The following is a 16159-nucleotide window of genomic DNA, read 5'->3' as shown; positions in this document are numbered from 1 at the left end:
GGGCTTCATGGGGCCGAATGGCTGTGGGTGGGGGCAGGGAGTGGGGCTGCTGGCTGTTAGGACCACTGCCCCTTCCTTGGCCGCCACCAACACCTTGCAGCTAGAATTCTTGGGTAAGGCATTTAATCTCCCCAGGCCTTGGTTTCTCCATCTATGAGATGGGGATTTAGAGCAGTGCCCATCCCTAGGATCGAGGCGTAAGTGAGCTTATACAAAAGGAAGGTACCGCTTAGTCAGCACTCAGCACACGCCCAACACTGTGCAGATGTACACCCGTGCTCATCTATCCACGGTCCCTACAACCACGCTCCACCTGTGAGTCCATAGGAATACACCTGTTATATGGAAGAGGAGACTGGGGCCCAGAGAACTTAGGTAACTTGCCATGGAGCACAAGGGTGGTAAGTGACAGAGCCAAGATGCACATCCTGGTCTCTGTGTGACTTTGGGAGCTTGTTCTTCTCTTGTTTGTTTTCTTGACCACACTGGTATTTATTGAGAACTTAGTATATTCTCAGTGCTAGGTGATCAGGTCTTCCTATTTTCTCCCTTTATAGCTAATAACCACGGATGTTTGTGTAATGTGGTGTTTTCTGTACTGTGTTTCTAAACTTAGGGCTCTGTGGGGATGAATGGATTTCTGGGGGTGGGGTGTGTGTGAGTGGGGCTGTGGGCGGTCCCAATACCGTATAGTCCCAGTCTCTTGATCCTTACAGTCTATGGGGCAGAGCAGTGATCGATAATCAGATGATTCAAATTGCGACTAAGTGCAGCTTGTGCACTGTGCAGTGAGACGCAGTAATGTGATTGCTATTTCAGAGCAGCCTTTCTGAGAAAACCTATTTGACCTGACATAAAGGATGAGCAAGCCGGCCGGTGGGAGGCTGCGGCCTGTCGAGTGGGTGGGCTCTTTGGCCGAGAAAGAACCGAACAGCTCCAAGAGTGGGAAGAAGGCTGAGCAGACTGTGCGAGGGCAGGGTTCAAGATGGTAGGGAGGAGCTCAGTGGACACTGGGACGTGCAAGGCCTTTTTCGGCCAAGATCAAAGCCTGGACTTCCTTCTGAATGCAGTGGGAAGCCAGGGAGGCCTGAAGTAGGGGAATTCTGCAGTCTGATTGTGCTTTAAAAAATACCACTCCAAAAACATATGCATACCTTACAATGAAGCAACCCTACTCCCTGTAGCCGCTCAACAGAAATGCATACTTCCATGGACCAAAGACAAAAATATTGACAACTTTCCTCTCTGAAATGGCCGCAATCTATAGACCACTCAAATGCTTCTCAGTACTTAACTAAATAAATCATGATATATTCACACAAGGGAATACTATACAGCAACAAAAACAAGGAGTATGGCAGCTTTCCCAAACACGATGAGCAGTACGTTGAAGTAAGCACAAGATAGTCCGTATTATGACGCCTTCACAGGGAATTCAAACCAGTCGGTGATGTTACAAGTCAGACAGATGAGGGGTGACGGGAGAGGGCATGGGTTGGGCACCAGGTTGTTGGCAATGTCGTGCCTCTTGCTTTGGGTACTGCGGGTGTGTTAAGTTGAGGCAGACTCATCAGCCAAGCTCACGTGATGTGTGTGTGGATTTCTCTGTGCGTTCTGCTCTGACCAGTGTGTGAGCATTGAACTGGAAGGGGGCAGGTGCAAGCTGGGAGAGACGAGGGAGGGGCTAGTGCAGGACCCATGTGAGTGACGGTGGGCCAGAAGGGTGGTGGCGGCGCCTGGGGACCCATGTGGGAGAAGAGTGCTCAGCACAGTGGTGGCGAGGGTGTAAGTGCTGTCTGCCCCGTGTCTGGCGTGAGAACCTGGGTGGTAGGAGGCATCAGAATGGAGATGAAGAAGATACGGGCGGAGCAGCTGTGAGGACAGCAGAATCCAGGACCTGAGTTTTGGACTTGTCACATCTGAGAGGTTTCCAAAAGGTGACATCATAGGAGCAGATGGTAGTGGTGGACAGTAAGATCTTATTTGAAAAAAAAAAAACAAAAAACAGACATGCTGCTTAAAAGAGAAATGAAGTTTGAAAGTCCCCATTCTAGCCACCCTCCCCACTTTTTCCGAAGCACTTCTAGTCCCATTATCTAGTTCCAGTTCATTTCATGGAAAAGATATTTGTCCGTATGGGAGGCAGGTGTGGGTAGGGTATAGTACTATTACGTCTTTATGCAGAAATTAGAGAGAAATGTTTGTATGCACACTGCTACTTGAGCATGCTACATTGGTCTAGTAAAAGACAGCAGGCCCCGGGTGGGAGGCTGGGCCCACCCACAGAAGGCATCAGCCATGCTGAGTCTGGTTGAGGCTCTGGGCGTCAGCCCCTTCATTCAGTGGGGCTGAGCCACAAGGTCTGAGACCCTCACGTAGTGGGCGGAGAAACTGTCGTACAGCTTTGGCCCTCCACAGGCCACAAGTGGCAGGCGTGGACTCCATTCCTTGTGATTTAGTCTCTATCTCCTTCTCCTGCTGATGGAAAATCACAGATCACACCTCTCCCCAGCTCTACTCCTCCAAGGTACCCCATTGCCTTCCACAAACAGCCTGTAGCATGGGCCACGAGGTGTGGCCATGAGATGTCTACAACTTCATGTTGCACTCTTCTAAAAAACAATGTTTATTTTATTTCTTTGAAAAGCAGAGCAACAGAAAGGGGGGGGTGGTGGGATTTTCCATCTGCTGGTTCACTCCCAAAATGCCTACCATAGCCAGGACTGGGCAACCCAGAGCTGAGAGCCAGGAATTCTAGCCAAGTCTCCACATGGCTGGCAGGGACCCAAGTACTTGGATCATCACCTGCTGCCTCCCAGGCACAGTAGCAGGAAGCTGGTTCAGAAGCCAGGTAGCCGGGACTTAAACTGGCACTCTGATATGGGATGTGGGTATCACAAGCAGTGGCTTCACTGGTTGCACCATCACACCCAGCCCACCTGGTCTGTTCTTGTTCCTGGATTCTGTATGTTCAAGCTGTGCAAAATGTTGTCTCTGACCGTTAAGTGCTCTCCTTTCTTATTTCCAGGCCTTTTCATGGGCTTTTCTCTGGCTGGGATACTTGCACACTCTCCTCTGGACTTAAGTACATCCTCCAAGTGTCAGCTGGAACTATACTTTTAGGAAGTTTTCACACCCCTTGAGCAAGATGAGCCCTGCCCTGTTGGCCCCAGGCACTCAGCCCTGGCCTTGTGGTGACCCTCACTCCTCATTCAGCATCCACATTTGCTGCCAGACTCTGAGCCCCAGGGAGGTGGGGCTGTGTCTGCCTTGTCCCCCACTGTCACCCAGCACTGAGCACAGTGCTTGGAATAGGGAGCATGGGCCAGCTTGTCCTTCATTCCCCAGCCTGAGGACTGTCCCCCACCCCCTGGATTCAGGTGCCAACCGTGTCCTCACAGCCACGTCCTTCTCTTGTCCTCTGGGCCAAACTCTTGGGACCCAGCCAGTGGCCCTGCAGCTGGGCACTCCTTTGTCCACACTCAGGGCCCAGCTAGACCTGGTATCCAGTGTATACTCTGGAGCTTGTCTCTGTGTTTACAAAGTGCCCTGAAAACTCCTGACCACGACTGACCCCACACCTACTTTTTTCAGCGGAATCCTTGGGCACAGTTCATTGGCAGATTGGTACCAAACCTTGGACTTCCTCTCAAAGGACCAATGAAGGTCAAAGTCACTGGGGCCAACTCAGACTGAAGTAATGTAATCCCATGAAGGTGTCCAGTGACTGTGTGGGCAGTGACACTGAGAGAGGAAACAGTCACAGGCCACCAAGGCCGTCACAGGCTATGTCACAAAACCTTGCAAATGTGAATGCCATCTACTGTCGTCATTCCTTCCTTAGGAATTCATTCTGATAAAATACAGCATGGCCCACAGTGGGAACGAAATGGAAATCATAGAGTTCTGCAATGACAGGGGATCGGATAAAAATGGAAACCCAAACAGTATCCTGCCAGCATTGAAAGTGATGCTGTGCACGTGCGTGTATCAGGTCGTGGAGCTACATTCAGGATGCACTGTGTGTGTGGCTGGACCTGTCCCCAGACAAGTGACAGAAATTCATCTCACAGGGGAAAGAGCACAAGGTGACAAAGTGTTGGCTGTGGAATCTAAGGGCCAGTTGAGCAGCCAAGCTCAGGAAGGCCACAGTGTGTCCAGACCTAAGGAGCGAGGGGCGAGGGACTCGGACAGCTCTAGGACTTCCTCTCCATCTGCTGCCCCTGCCTCTTCCTGAGGCAGCCTCCCTGTCTCAGTGCAGACTGGATGCTGGGGACAAGGTTTGGGACAGAGTCTGCTTGAAGCTGTCTCTGATCGCATAACCAGAAATCTTCAGCACGGGCTGCACTGACCTGCATCCCACATTGGATAGTTTGTTGTTATCATTTTGTTTGAAAGTCAGCGTTAAGAGAGGGAGAGATGGAGACAGAGAGATCTTCCATCTCCTAGTTTACTGCCTAGGTGGCCTCAGCGGCCAGGGCTGGGCCAGGCCAAAGCCAGGGGCCAGGAGCTTCATCCCAGTCTCCCACATGGGTGACAGGGGCCACCTTCTACTGCTTTTCCGAGCATTAGCAGGGAGCTGGATCAAAAGTGAAGCAGCCAGGTCATGCACTGGTGCTCCTATGGGATGCGGGCATCGCAGGCAGCAGCTATACCTACTGCCTCCCAGCACTGGTCCCTGTTCTACTCGGTTTTGATAACCAGCTCCAGGTTCCAATCCCAGCTTCCTGCAAATGCACACCCTGGGAGGCAGCAGGTGATGGCTCAAAGACATGGGCCCCTGCCACCCACATGGCGGACCTGGATGGAGTTCCAGACTCCTGACTTCGGCCTGGCCTGGCACCAGCTGTTGCTGGCATCTTGAGAATGAGCCAGTGAGTGGGGGCTCACTCACTTTCTCTCTTATTCTCACTCTCGCTCCTTTTCAAATAAGTCAGAATAACTTTGAAGCTGACCATCTTATTAAAAGATAAGGTTATTTTCCTACAGCCGTGCTGTGCTCTTGATGATGAACACTGAGTATTACTGAGATTGAAATATTCTAAGAGAAATGCCATGTTGACTCCATGAATCCGTGGCACACGCACTCAGGCTACTGTCCTCCTGTTTTTCTTTCTTTCTTTCTTTCTTTCTTTCTTTTTTTTTTTTTTTTTTTTTTGACAGGCAGAGTGGACAGTGAGAGAGAGAGACAGAGAGAAAGGTCTTCCTTTTTGCCGTTGGTTCACCCTCCAATGGCCACCGCGCTGTGGCCGGCGCACTGCGCTGATCCGATGGCAGGAGCCAGGTGCTTATGCTGGTCTCTCATGGGGTGCAGAGCCCAAGCACTTGGGCCATCCTCCACTGCACTCCCTGGCCATAGCAGAGAGCTGGCCTGGAAGAGGGGCAACTGGGACAGAATCCGGTGCCCCAACCGGGACTAGAACCCGGTGTGCCGGTGCCGCAAGGCGGAGGATTAGCCTGTTGAGCCACGGCGCCGGCCTGTCCTCCTGTTTTTCTTTCTCCCTGCGTCAGCCCAGGCTGAATGCTGTGAGCTGCGCCTTTCCCAGTGTCTCCAGACATCCACCCATCCCACAAATGGGTATTTACGGGGCCCTAGTAAGTGCCAGGAAGCCACATGTGCTGGAGATCCGGTGACCACTGAGAGCCACAACCTGCGCTCCAGTAATTGCCGGTCTGATGGAAGAGACAGAGGAGTGCATCACCAGTTACATTATGAGCTCCAGATGGAGGTGTGAGCTATGTGCTAGCAACACATGGACCAAAGGACAACTGGCTCTGTTTAGAGAGGGCTGGCAAGGCGGCTTTGAGGCACTGGGCTTTGAACGGGGCTGTGAAGGTAGTACCATGGAGGAAGGCTCATTAGGTGGAGGAGGCTGCACATGCAAAGGCCCAGGGGCTCAGGGGTGGCAGCCGGTGTGAGGGAGCAGACAGCGAATTCCACTCACCACGCACTCGGTGAGCAGCTGGTGGACACCGGGCTTGTTGGAGGCGGGCTCGCTGATGAGACAGGAATGGCATTTGGGAGTAGATCCAAAGGGCCTTGAATGCTACTCTCTTTTGTAATAAAACAAAATTGAGATTCAAATGTGGATTTGTCACTTCTCCTGTAGGGGGACAAATGTCTTCCTCATCCTTGGGCTCTCTTGTGTAGCTTCAGTTCCTGCAGCTCCATTGTTGGGGGAGAAGCAGGATGGAGTGTGTGAGTGTGTGTGTGGGGGGAGGTGCCCCAACACGCTGCCTCCTGAGTTCGTATTCCACCCAGGTTCCAGGGATACTGGCGAACAGGATACTTGGGGATCCTCACGGGGGCTGCAGAGGCAGAGTTGTGCTCGGGGGCTCCTAGCTGGGCTGTGCAGTGAGGGCCTGGAGCTACTGTTGTGGGCACTGCTGTCGTGGACCCTCCTAGCTCTGGGTCTCTGAAGGGACTCCCAGGAAGGGGGATCGCTGCTCAGAAGTGTCTTTCAGGCACTAAGCCGAATGAATGACCTTGGCCTGAATCGCCAAGGGTTATGCAAGATTAGGTAGCCACTTAGTCAAAAATAGCTCCCGTGCTGACTGCAGCCCACAGCACAGCATCCCAGCGCAGGGGGCACAGAGCAGCCAGGGCTGAGCACGCCTGGGAGGCTCCCTTCCTGGTCCTCACCTCCGGGAAGAGGCTTCAGAGTGCTGGTGGGGACCGAGAGCAGCCGACAGGCGATCACCCATAGGAAATGTGGCTGTTTTGCTTAACACAGAAACCGAGGGGTCGTGGATATGGAAATGCAGTGCAGAGTAGAGTGAAAGCAGTAAGGGGGTGCCACAGGGAACAGGAGCACCGACCCGGGAGTCTTCAGATCTGCTGATCTGCCGTCACCATCGCCGCTGGCTCTCCAAAGCGAGTCCTGTTTATTCACGGATGCAGTGGATCCTCACTGAGCAGCTACTAGGTGCCAGAGACTGTGCTAGCTCTGGAGACACGCGAGGCAGGCATGGGTGCTACTCCTACGCTCCTGGGGTCTGAGCTTAGAAGCTGCCTCTTTTCCCTTTTATCCTAATGATAACTTGGAGGTTCTGATAACTTCCTGGTGCCTGACAATTTAACAAGGCATCGGGCCCACACGGTGGACGAGCCACAGTCCCCGGCCACCTTGCAGTTGCCTTCCAGATGGAGAAAAAGACAAGGAACGGCCAGAAAATATCCCAGGCAAATTGCTGGTGCAACAAAAATCCCCTTGAAGTGTTGCTAAGGAGCTCGCAGGGCTAAGAAAAGGACTGCCTGCTGGTGGGGTGGTTCCCATCTTGTCCAGTTCCTGTCCAGGGTGAAAGCCTGTTGGAGTCTCTGTTTTCTGTCCCTGGGAGAAGCGACCTGGGGCCTGTGTGAGGAGCGAGTGCTTCATCCACTGCTCTTCGGAGTAGGTCCTGCTCTGATATTTTTGGCGGAAAATTTGACAGCATTCATCAAAACTTCAAGAGTATGCTTCTCCTTTGACCTAATAAAAGTGCTTCTGGGAATTAATCCAATGGAAATAATGGGGTAGATGCACAAAGATGTACATTATGAAAAGCTCATTGCATCCTTCTTAATGATAGCCACAAACCTGACATAAGCAGATCGCCAGTAATAAGGGATTGTTGAGAGGCATTCAGTGTCTCCACAGAGTCATGGAGGGACTTTCACCCCCACTGTCACTAGCAGGGAGATTCCTCCATACTATGTTAGTTTTTTTTTTTCTTTAAGTTATTTTTAAAAATTGTGTGCTAAAGTACCAAAAACAACAAATACTTATGTATAAATTTGAGTCTGGGCCGGCGCCATGGCTCAATAGGCTAATCCTCCACCTTGCGGCACCGGCACACGGGGTTCTAGTCCTGGTCTGGGTGCCGGATTCTGTCCCGGTTGCTTCTCTTCCAGGCCAGCTCTCTGCTGTGGCCAGGGAGTGCAGTGGAGGATGGCCCAAGTGCTTGGGCCCTGCACCCCATGGGAGACCAGGATAAGCACCTGGCTCCTGCCATCGGATCAGCGCAGTGCGCCGGCCATCGGAGGGTGAACCAACGGCAAAAAGGAAGACCTTTCTCTCTGTCTCTCTCTCTCACTGTCCACTCTGCCTGTCTAAAAAAAAAAAAAAAAAATTGAGTCTGGCGCTGTGGTGTAGCAGGTTAAGCTGCCATCTGCAGTTTCGGCATCCCATATGGGTGCAGGTTCTGGCTCCGGCTGATCTGCTTCTGATCCAGCTCCTGGCTCCTGGCTTTGGATTGGCACAGCTCCGGCCATTTTGGCCAACTGGGGAGTAAACCAGTAGATGGAAGACTTTCTCTCTCTCTCTCTGCCTCTGTTCTCTGTATCTCTGCCTTTCAAATAAATAAATAATTCTTTAAAAAAATTTACATACATATATATACCTCTAATTTTACTCATTCTTTAAAAAGTTTATTTTCATCTACTTGAAAGGCTAAGAGGGGCCGATGCTGTGGTAAAGTGGCTTAGCGCCCTGGCCTGAAACGCCAGCATCCTATATGGGCGCTGGTTCTAGTCCCGGCTGCTCCTCTTTCGATCCAGCTCTCTTCTGTGGCCTGGGAAAGCAGTGGAGGATGGCCTAAGTCCTTGGGCCCCTATACCTGTGTGGGAAACCCGGAGGAAGCTTCTGGCTCCTGGCTTCAGATCGGCACAGCTCCCTCTGTTGCGGCTAATTGGGGAGTGAACCAGCAGATGGGAGACCTCTCTCTCTGCCTCTCCTCTCCTCTCTCTGTGTAACTCTGACTTTCAAATAAATAAATAAATATTTTAAAAAAAGAAAAGAAAGGCTAAGAGAGGAAGATATCTTCCATTTGCTGGTTCACTCCCCAAATGCCAGGAACTCCATGCTGGTCTCCTATGTGGGTGGCAGGAACCCAAGTACTTGAGACATCTTCTGCTGCCCCCAGGTGCACTAGCAGGGAGCTGACTTGGAAATGGAATAACTGGGACCCAAACTACCACTCCAGTGTGTCATGCAGGCATCCCAAGCACTGACCTAATCCCCTGTGCCACAGCTATAAAGAGGAATGAAGCAGGCCTGGCATAGTGGCATAGTGAATTAAGCTGCAGCCTGTGGTGCCAGCATCCCGTATGGGCATTGGTTCATGTCCTGCCTGCTCTATTTCTGATCCAGCTCCCTGCTAATGGCCCGAGAAAAGCAGCAAGAAATGGCCCAGGCGTTTGCTCCCCTGCACCCACATGGGAGACCTGGATGTAGCTCCTGCCTCCTAGCTTTAGCCTGGCTCTGCCCTGGCTGTTGCAGCCATCTGGGAAGTGAAGCAGCCGACAGAAGACCACTCTCTTTTTGTCTCTTCCTCTCTCTCTGTTAACTCTGACTTTCAAATAAGTAAGTCTTAAAAAAAAAAAAAAAGTACAGCGCTGACACACACTACAACATAAGTGAACTTTGAAAACCTTATAATCAAGGGAAAGAAGTGAGACACAAAAGACTGCATGATATATGATTGCATTTATGTGAAATACACCTGGAACAGGCAAGTCCACGGAGAACGAAAGCAAGCAAGTGATTGGCAGGGGCTGCAGGGAGAGGAGCATGGGGAAGGACTCCTTGGTGGGCACGAGATCTGCTTCCAGCTCACAAAATGTCCTGGAGCTGCAGAGTGGTGCTGGCTGCACAGCACAGGGGGCGAATTGTACACATTGCATAAAAATAACTAGAAGACTGGACAATAAAATGTTACTGATGGTTATTCCTGGGTGACAGTAGGGGTGGCTTCACAGTCTCTCCTGTTGTCTTTCAGTGTTATCTGAACATTTCACAATAAGCATGCTTTGCACAAATCATCAGAATGGATAAGAGCCATAATGAGCTCTTTTCATTTTAGAAAGCAAGAAGGAAAAGAAGGGGGCAGAGGGAAGAAAGTAAGGATAAATGGGGAGCCCTGGAAGCCCACCCTGCACCCCCCATCTCTCAAATCCACATGGAGACACTGCTGTTAGCTGGGAGTTGTCAGGTTTCTGTTAGACACCAGGGAGGACCCTTCAAACCAGCAGGTCGAAGTCACCAACGGAACGCTACTGTCCTATGGAGGGACCCCCAAGGCACATTGCGTGAGAAGCGAGATTCAGAATGGAGTGCCACAACTGGTGTGATCACAACACATGCTTGCATAAATGCACATAGGTGCTAACGAGTGTAAACTCTATGAGAATTATACAAATGTAAAAAATTCTCTCTGCCAAAATGAATAAAGTCCAGCAAAAATGGTCTTCCCCAGGGAAGGCAAATGGGTGGCTGAGGAACAGGAAAGAGAAGAGGAAGCTGATTCCCTGCGTCTCCCTGTCCGTAGCTTTTGTATTGGGTAATGCCTATTTCCTGAGATGTATATTTCTTTCCTTGAGTCCCTACTTTATAGCATAAAAACAAAGTTTCCAAAACACACAAGATCCTTGGATTCAGTATAATAGAATTTTCTTTTGGTTTTTGCCTTATTTTGCATTTCCTAAATTTTTCAGACAACAGACATTATCCATGTAAAAAAATAAAAACATATTTTTTAAAGATTATTTAATTGTTTAGAAGGCAGAGTTACAGAGAGGCAGAAAGACACACACACACACAGAGAGAGAGAGAGAGAGAGAGAGAGAGAGAGAGGTCTTCCATCTGCTGGCTTACTCCCCACATGGCCAAAACTGCATGAACTGGGCTGAACCAAAGCCAGGATCCGGGAGCTTCTTCTGGGTTTCCTACCCCGGTGCAGGGGCCCAAGCAGTTGGTCCATCTTCTCCTGCTTTCCCAGGCTATAGCAGAGAGCTGGATCAGAATTGGAGCAGCCAGGACTCAAACTGGCACCCATATGGGATGCCGGCACTGCAGGCTGCGGCTTTACCTGCTATGCCACAGCACCAGCCCCGTATATATTTCTTAACACACTCAAACAACACAGAAAATATAAAGTAAAAACAGAACACTTCTTATGTTCACAGAGTAAATATAGTAATAAAACATTTTAAAATAAAGGTATCAGAGAAAAGGCCTTCTGTTATATTTCTCTGTTGGTTTTTCCTCTTCTAAGTTTTCTACAACACTACCCATTATTTTTATGTTGAAAAGGTCTGTAATGAATTGCATTTTTAAGCATAAAGCTAAGGGTTTGAGGCAGCTGCTAGAGCAGTGTTGGCCTGACCTTGACCTGCACGGAGCCTTGACCCCTCCCAGTGGGCCTGCTCTCTGCAGACTCCTTGGCCCAGATCCTGGCCCTGCCCGTCCTGCTTCCCTCACTCGGTCCACCCAGCTTGCCAAGCCCTAAACCTCAGCACACTGGGCAGAGAACTAGAGCAGGACGGGGCAGGGCGCTTCCTGCTCCTCCGGGGGGTGGGGGGGCACAGGCACTGTTTGAAGCCGTGTTTCTCCAATAAGCACAGTGTTTTCACTTTGATCATATATTAGAAACAAACAAAAGTAAAGTTTCAGAAGTTTTTCATTTATGCTTTATATTAGGTTGAACAAACATCATTTGTCCAGCTGAAAGGAAGACACAGGGTGGGGTGGGGAGCCTGATGGAGACTTTGAGGTGGACCCCGTCTGGACCAACCTCGCTGCCCCCAATGGTGTGGGACCTTGGTGTTTGACCACCCATGCCTCCCTGCAGGGGAAGAGGGACAGGGACTCTGCAGCCTCCCGATGCCCTCTCAGGCCGTCCCACCGTCCTGGGCGACAGTCTGGAGCTTGTCCCCCAGGGCTTGTTTTCTGAGCCTCCTCCCCTGTTGGCTTCTCTGTTTTGCTGTTCTCATCACACGCGTGTGTCTGCGGTGAAGCCAGGCCAGATCACTGGACCCCTTAGAAACCTCCGCAGGTCGCTGGGGCTGCTCCAGCAAGGAGTGGCTCCCTGGTGCCAGGAATCCTCCCCTGTGAGAGCACGTGAGAACTAACCCTTTACGCTGTCAACTCAGTTCCTCTTTAAAGACAAAGCAAAAGGTACATCCCCCACCCCACCCCCTGCCCCGCCCCCCACACACCTCTTGAATTATAGAGACAAACAGGGCCCTGCAATGGGCCGGCAGGGCGTGGCACAGCAGTGGAGCCATCACTTGGGACGCCTGCAGCCCGTGTTGGAGGGGGAGCTTGAGTCCAGACTCCACTTCCAGTTCCAGCTTCCTGCTCGTTCACACCCTGCGAGGCAGCTGGTGATGGCTCAAGTACTTGGGTCCCTGCCACTCACATGGGGGACCCAGATAGTTCCAGGCTTCTGGCTTCAGCCTGGTCCAGCCTCAGCTGCTGTGGGCAGTTGGGGAGAATACCAGGGGATGGAAGATCTCTCTATTTCTTTGCCTCTGTCTCTTTGCCTCTTAAAATTAAAGCATTTAAAAAATTTTTTAAAGTTTGTTTTGGTGCAAAGTTTTTTGAAATTCATGCACAGTGTTTCCATAATACGTGCTTTCCTTGACTATTTGAAGCCCCCTGTATAGCTGTACAAAGTAGCAAAGAATAAGACCCACCCTCTGCAGTCTCCAGTAAAAGTCACAAACTGGGGGGCGGTGCTGCGGTGTGGTGGGTTGAGCTGTTGTCTGCAATGCTGTCAGACTCCCATGTGGGTGTTTTGTGGCCCGGCTACTACACTTCTGATCCAGCTCCCTGCTAAGGCACCTGGGAGTGCAGCACAGAAGATGGCCCAAGTGCTTGAGCCGCTGCCATCCACGTGGGAGACCTCTAAGAGGCTCCTGGCTTCGGGCTGGCCCCACCCTGGCTGTTGCAGCAATCTGTGGAGTAAACTAGCAGATAGAAGATCTCTCTCACCCTCTCTGTAACTCTGCCTTTCAAACAAATAAATGAATAAATAAATCTTATAAAAAAGGAAAAATCACAAATCACCCATTTACCTGGTACCTAAAGAGAATCCCTGTAGTATTTGGAGTATTTCTTTGAGGTCTTTACAAATAAATTTCTTTATTTTTTTATTTTTGACAGGCAGAGTGGATAGTGAGAGAGAAAGAGACAGAGAAAGGTCTACTTTTTGGCATTGGTTCACCCTCCAATGGCTGCCACGGCTGGCGCGCTGCGGCCGGCGCACCACGCTGATCCGAAGGCAGGAGCCAGGTGCTTCTCCTGGTCTCCCATGGGGTGCAGGGCCCAAGCACTTGGGCCATCCTCCACTGCACTCCCAGGCCACAGCAGAGAGCTGGCCTGGAAGAGGGGCAACTGGGACAGAATCCGGCGCCCCGACTGGGACTAGAACCCAGTGTGCCGGTGCCGCAAGGCGGAGGATTAGCCTGTTGAGCCACGGTGCCGGCCACAAATAAACTTCTGAGTCATTCTTACTACTGCTGTATATAGCAGTAATCATTCCATACATCAGTTTTGATCTTTTTTTTTTTAAAATAAAAAACCATATCAGCATAAGCAAGTTTGATTTTTGTGGGCTTTTTTTTTGTTTGTTTGTTTAAGATTTAAGCATTAGAGAAAGGGAGGGAAAGAGAGAATGATCTTCTGTCCACTGGTTCACTCCCCAGGTGGCTGCATTGACTGGGTCTGGACCAGGTAGAAGCCAGCAACTTCATCAGGGTCTCCCACACAGATGGCAGTGACCTAGGCACTTGGACCATCTTCTGCTACTTTCCCAGGCCATTAGCAGGGAGCTGGATGGGAAGTGGAACAGCCGGGACCTGAACCAGCGCCCATGATGGGATGCCTGTGTCACAGGTGGTGTCTTTGCCTTCTAGGTCACAACAGCAGCCCTCAACAGGGGCATTTTTTCATGTTGCTCCAAGTTCTGGAGTCCTGATTGCTATTAGCTATGTTATCTTGGGCAACCCAGTTTCCTTCTCTGTGAAGTGGGGATGAATCCATTCCAGGGCTCTACAAACATTCAATGGGATGAAGCAGGTAAAACACTTAGTCTACAGCCTGATACAATGAAGTTAGCAGTTTGTCTGTTGCTAACGTGGATAGGGTAACTCTGCTTCGCAGCTAGCATGAGTAAGCTACACCGAACACCACGGCATCCAGAGCCTTGTCCGTATTGAGGGTTCCTCACACGGGGTTCTTGGAAGTGGAGCTGCGGAATCAAAGGGTCTAGATCTTTTTAAAGCTCCTCATCTTGTCCGGCACTGACACTCCCACCGGGAAGGAACGCATCCTGGGCGTTCTCCCGGGGCACAGGACACTGAGTCCCTGTGCCCGAGGATCCCAGCTCTCACGACTTTAGTGCATGTAAATTCCGAAGTCTTCTCTCTGTCTGAGAGCCTGCTGAAACCTGGCATCCTACGGGGACACACGGCGATAACCCCGGGACCTGTCTCACTCTCTGTGAAGCCAGGGCAGGACCTCACCCGAGGTGTGGCGAAGAGGAATCAATGGCTAATGGACACAGCTGACTTTTGTCCTCCTGCTCATAAAAGACCTTTGAATCACTTGGCCACTTTTGAGTTTCTCAGGAAAAGTGATAACACAAGGCCAAAGTTCGCAGCAGTTGGCCAGACTGCCTCTCTCCAGCCCCCAGGAGGCAGGAGCAGGCAGGAGTGAGCACTCCCAGGAGTGCGGGGCCAAGTTCACGGGGGTTGGGGTCACCAGGATCAGGAGACATTTCCCCTTCACAACACAGGACATATCCCCTGTCCTCAACTCAACTGACGAATGTGAGTTTTGACACACATCAGATGAAGGCCTTAGAAGACATGAGGTGAGGCTTGGCCAACCCCGCTGTCAACACAGATCAAACCTACCCATGTCCCTGCCCAGGCACCACCCAGTCACCCACCTGCACCCCTCAGGATGACTGAGTAAAATCTGAGCCTGGAGAGCCACCTTTTATCAGACTCGGATTGTGTCACCCAGCAAAGTCATAAACGGAACCGAGGGGTCTACACAGCCAGGGGACGTCTACCCAGGGCGACTTTGAGCTGCCCAGGTCCTCCAGAGTCTGCTTTACCTGTGCAGACCCACCTCCAGCTCTCCCCTCACCCACCACCCATGGTAGCCCGTGGCCGCTCTGGGCAGCTCCTGGAAAATGAATGGGCCGTGGACTTTTGGAAGAGTGCCATTGCTCTTGGTCTCCTGTTACCCTGGTGAGATCCTTTGCAATATCTGAGGCCCAGCTCTGCTGCTGCAACTCCAGGGGCCTCCTTGGATCCAGTCAACCCTCCCCAACCCTTTCCTCTGAGCTCCACAAGACCCTCCCGCCCCAGCCCCGCCCCCCACCTCATTTTAGAGGAGTGTGTTTTAGTCTGGAAGCTCCTTAAGGGCTAACCCCACCAGAGGTTCCTGTTTGTGTCCCAGGGGCCCACGTGGGACTTTTCACCAGGAAGGCAATTGTCAGGGTGCTGAAATGAATCATTTCCTGGGCACCAGGGCAGGGAGACACTGGCTGGAATGGCGAAGGAAGTAGCTGTGGTTTCGCTTTTTACTTTTCAATCTGGGTGCCTTTTATTTCACTTTCTAGTCTCATTGCTGTGGCAAGAAGTTCAAGTTCGAATAGAAGCAGTGAGAGGGGGCATCCTCATCTTATTCCTGATGTCAGGGGAAGCATTTGATCTTTCACCACTGCATAAGACTGAGCCACAGGCTTTTTGCGGAAGCTCTCTATCAGGCTGGGGATGCCTGCTTCCTCCCTAGTTGGTTGAGTGTTTTATTATAAAGAGGATTTTTTTTATTAAACTTTTATTTATTTATTTAATTTTTTAATTTATTTAATTTAATTTTATTTATTTATATAAATTTCCAAAGTACAGCTTATGGAATAAAGAGGATTTTTATCAAGTGCCTTTTGTGCATCTATGAAGAGAAAGATGATCATGGGGTTTTAACCTCTTTGTTCTGTTAACAAGGTGTCTTACATTAATTGACTTGCAGGTGCTAATCTAACTTTGTGTTCCTGGGATAAATCCCACTTAGTCATGGTAGAAATACTTCTTATATACAAGCTTCTGTATTGAGGATTTTTGTGTTTATATTCACAAGAGAAATTCACATGTAGTTTTGTTGTGATGTCGTTGGTTTTGGTATAAGAGAAATACTGGTCTCAGAATGAATTGGGAAGTGCTTCTTCTTCAATTATTTGGTTTTAAATGTTTGGAAGAATTCAGCCATGATGGAAATGTTTGGTAGAATTCAGCCATGATGTCATCTCAGCCTGGGTTTTTCTTTGTTTGTGGTTTTTTGACTAATAATTTAACATCTTTTTTTGAAGTCTATTCAGATGCTCTATT

General features: G+C 50.4%; 1 pseudogene; it reads left to right on the top strand.

The window, feature by feature from the left end:
- The first annotated feature begins 385 nt into the window (after nucleotides 1–385).
- Nucleotides 386–16159, top strand: part of LOC133758774 (translationally-controlled tumor protein-like) — a 37101-nt pseudogene continuing 21327 nt past the window's right edge.

This window comes from Lepus europaeus, chromosome 4, assembly GCF_033115175.1.
Source record: "Lepus europaeus isolate LE1 chromosome 4, mLepTim1.pri, whole genome shotgun sequence".
Classification (NCBI taxonomy): domain Eukaryota; kingdom Metazoa; phylum Chordata; class Mammalia; order Lagomorpha; family Leporidae; genus Lepus; species Lepus europaeus.
This window is presented reverse-complemented; position numbering and strand designations above follow the sequence as displayed.